The 4,395-nt window shown below is 39.1% G+C and overlaps 1 pseudogene; it reads left to right on the top strand.

The window, feature by feature from the left end:
- The first annotated feature begins 3,040 nt into the window (after window positions 1-3,040).
- On the top strand, window positions 3,041-3,636 carry LOC118720170 (annotated as a pseudogene).
- Window positions 3,637-4,395: the final 759 nt, after the last annotated feature.

Genomic DNA, 4,395 nt, shown 5'->3' with positions numbered 1-4,395 from the left:
ATAGGTTGTGGGTCAGAGCTCTATTTTTATGTATGATCTGGCCATTGCGCATTTGTATATTCAGTCTCTCAAATCTGAAGGTTGAAAGTACTGTTTAATAGGTACAGAGCTTGAGTTTTACAAGATGAAAAGAATTCTGGAGATGGATGGTGGTGATGGTTGTACAATAGTATGAATAGCTTTGTCTGCATAGCTCAGTGGTTGAGCGTTGACCTATGAACCAGGAGATCAGGGTTTTATTCCCGGTCAGGGCACATGCCTGGGTTGCAGGATCAATCCCATGTGTGGGGTGTTTAGGAGGCAATCAATGATGTTTCTTACCTCATAATTGATGCTTCTAACTCTCCCTCTTCCTTCCTCTCTGAAATCAATAAAATATATTTTTAAAAAACAATATAAATGTACTTAATACTACTGAACTATACACTTAAAGTTAGTTAAAATGGTAAATATCATGTTATGTGGATTCTATCAAAATATAAAAAATTGAGGAAAAATGAACCTCTTCTTAGGAAAGGGTGAGTGGAATATTCCTATCATTATACAAACAATGCATAGCTTTAAACAAACATTACAAACAGCACTTATCTGAAAGAATCCAGTGCTTATGTTGCATATAAGAACTTAGTAGGGAACCATTGATGAACAAAGACTTGCAGCCAGAGAATAATCTCTTTGGCCAAATTACCTTGCATTCACAATGAGATTTGATTATCTTCCACTAGTGGTCCAGTGCATGAAATTCATGCATTGGTAGGATCCATAGGCCTGGCCAGTGATCAGGGTTGATTGGGGCCTTTTGACTGCTGACTGGGGCCTTCTTGCCAACTGCTGGCTGGAGCCTTCCTGCTGGCTGCCAGCTGCTGAGCTGGGACTGCTGGACAGGGTGAGGGACCATGGGAGGTTGGCTGGCATGAGGAGGGGTCAGGGGAGGTTGGCTGTAGGAGTGCATTGACCACCAGAGAGCAGCTCCTGCATTGAGTGTCTGCCCACAGGTGGCCAGTGCACATCATAATGACTGGTGAACCAGTCATTCTGGTCATTCTGGTCATTCGGTCATAATGGTTGCTTAGGCTTTTATATAGATATCGGGTCTAGTAATAATTAATGTCGTTTTTAAACATTCGTTTAAAATCTTGCTTGGCATTGACTTGTATTGACATAACCTTCAAACACGTGGTATCTACAGAACGTGTGAAGTGCAATTAACAAGTTTTGCTTGAAAAAGTTTGTGTTTGGTTTGGTTTTTCTTGCAAAACTAGGGCTAAGAAGATGGTGGATGAAGAGCATATTCGGCACTGCATGCTTACGAGTTCCAATTAGGAAGAAAAGCAAGTGAGGCGTCAAAAAACATCTGTAGTGCTCTTGGTCAAGATGCAGTTAGCGCCAGAAAATGCCAGTGTTGGTTTGAGAAATTTCGCGAGGGAAATTTTTCGTTAGATGGCAAGAGTGGTCGAGGCCAGGTGTCCAATTTTGATCAAGAAGCTCTTCAAGTTCTTTTGGTGCAAAATCCTCAAATTACCCAACAAGAGCTTGCGACAACTTTAAATTGTTCACAAAAAACAATTTCCAATCAATTGCGTGCACTTGGCAAAGTCCAAAAATTTGGAAAATGGGTTCCTCAGGAGTTGACCGACAACAACCATAATCAAAGAGTCACAATTTGCAGTTCGCTCCTCTCTCGTCAAAACCGTTTGCCGTTTTTAGTGAAAATTGTTACCGGAGATGAACAATGGGTGCTGTATGTTAATTTGAAAAGGCGGCCTCAATGGTTGGACAAAAATGAGGCTCCGCAGCCCACGCCAAAACCTGACTTGCATGCAAAAAAAGTGATGTTGTGTGTTTGGTGGAATTTTAAAGGAATTCTTCATTATGAACTTTTACCATCTAACCAAACCATTACAAGTGCAGTGTATAGTGCCCAACTGGAAAGGTTAGCCCAAGCTTTAAGAGAAAAAGAACCCGCACTGATTAATCGGAAGGGCGTAATTCTTCACCACGATAACGCACGTCCGCATACTGCAAGAATCACTGCTGAAAAACTGCTCCAGTTGGAATGGGAAGTTCTCCCTCAACCTGCATATTCTCCTGATATTGCTCCTTCCGATTACCATTTGTTTCGTTCTTTGCAAAAATTTCTTCTTGGAAAAAAATTTAATAATGAAGAATGCCTCAAAAATGCATTGACCGAATTTTTTGCATCAAAATCACAAGAATTTTACAACAGAGGGATTAAAATGCTTCCTGAGCGTTGGGCACAAGTAGTAGAAAACAACGGCAACTATATTGTTGATTAAATTTTGTTGTATTTTTAAATAAATTCGATTTAAAAAAGTATTAGAAAACGACATTAATTTTATTATTACTAGACCTAATAGATAGCTCAAGGGCTACCATGAAGCCTTTTTATGTGGCTTAACAGTAAAACTTTTAGAACATTTTCCTGTTTATACAATTTAATGGTCATATAGATTCAGTGACAACACATGAATGCTACAAATTCATATGTGGAATCCTTAAGTTCGTAAAAACGAAGAAATTTTTCAAATATCTTCTGTATCATTGATGACAGGAATGGTGAGCCAAGGTGTTTTCCCAAGGTCATGTATCAAAATGCCTAAGAATGAGCTCTGTGGACCAGAAGATTTAAGCAAAAGTGTGGAAAATATATTGCAAGCAGATTCAGACTCCCCTCATGGGGAGGGGAACCCAATAATGGGCTGCCTGTTAAAGCCTTGTAGTCTAGGGGTATATATTTGCTATAAGCCTGCTCTGATCCTATCTGTGTGATCACCTGATAGACTCCCTCATTGTTCTTGCCCAGGAATGGACCTAAACTTTCCCTGTTTCTATGTGTTGTTTTTCTGTACTTTCTGAACTTCTTCTGTTTCTATGCATTCATACACCTTGTTTACCATAGACCCTCTCTTGTTTTCACATTCCTCCCGCTTTGAGTCCACAAACATTTTATTATTCTTTCTGCTTGGTTGGTTCCTGTGGTTAGTTAGGCTCACTCAAACTGCCATGTCTGCCCCTGCCTATGTTCCACCTGCCTTTGTTTTCCACTGGACCCCTGCCCTATCTGCCTACATTTCAAGTTAACCCTCTCATTGTGATTATAACAATGATTGGTCTTTACTCAAGAGACTCCTAGAATTTTGTCTTTGGACAAGGCTCTGTAGTAGGTGGCCCAAGAATATTCAGGCTTGCCAGATATGGCAGTGATTTTTATTTCCATATGATGACTGCAAAGTTAAGAAACTTGTAAAAATATCTTTAAGTGCCTATTCAATTTTTTGTAACTATTATTTTCCTGAAGTCACATGTGTTTTGCCTCTTTGATCCTTTAAGTGATTAGCCTATGAAATTTGATACAAATTTGAACTTTGACATTGCCATTGGCTGGCCAGGCTAATTCAAGGCTCCAGCCACCTGGTAGAATGAGATGATGGGCCTTTAAGACCTTCCCCCCATCTGTTTAGGTAATTTACAGTGTGCTATTGACTTCGATATTGTAAAAGATTCAAAGCACAAGTGCACTAGATTGATGATGAATCTCCAAATATACCTGGATCTAGAAATATACCTAGAGTAACTCTGAAATGTGTATTTGATGAAAGCTGTGGAAGCCTTTGAGAAATGGTATGAATGTATAATGAAATGGCTATCTGTTCCCCAAATAAGAACTTTGAAATAAGGATAATTAAAATAAAATGCTTACATTAAAAAAAAAATCTAGTAACTGAAATAAGAACTCAAAATTCAATGTTTTGAGGTTCTCTTTTTGTTTTGTAATATACCATCACTAGAAAAACTGTCTGATATGCATATTCTAATCTAAATGGTGCTATGCAAGTCTCAGACAAGGGATGTCTAACTTGAAGAGTATACATGGTAGGAATAAAAAAATAATTAAAATATATAAAATGGATAAGTATATGTAATCTTATCAATCACGTACAATCTCATCAGTGACATATACTTTTCAATAGCCATATTAATGATGGCAGTCAACGAGTTCAGAATGTTAAAGAAGGCCCACAAAACCCACAATGACAAGGTTTACACATCTACTTGCTGCTATGCATCACAGCAAGGGACTGGAAAGGTTGGATGCAGGCTCCAACTGTCTCCTCTTAATGGTCCTGCTTTATCACTTGGATTGTGAGGGAATGAAGGGGTAACTTGGAGGGCTAGCAAGCTGAATCTGTGCCCAGTCAACCAGTTTTCTGACACACATTCTTGCTGTTCTATATTTAAGTCCCATTCTTATTGTTAATCCTTGTCCAGACTTGCAAAACCTGTTTCCCTGAATACTACCATAAACCATGAACCATATACAATCTCTGGAAGGGGTTGGCAGCACTGGCATCAGCCAGGCCAGGATTTAGGGTG

Source organism: Pipistrellus kuhlii, unplaced genomic scaffold, assembly GCF_014108245.1.
Source record: "Pipistrellus kuhlii isolate mPipKuh1 unplaced genomic scaffold, mPipKuh1.p scaffold_m20_p_16, whole genome shotgun sequence".
Lineage (NCBI taxonomy): Eukaryota > Metazoa > Chordata > Mammalia > Chiroptera > Vespertilionidae > Pipistrellus > Pipistrellus kuhlii.
This window is presented reverse-complemented; position numbering and strand designations above follow the sequence as displayed.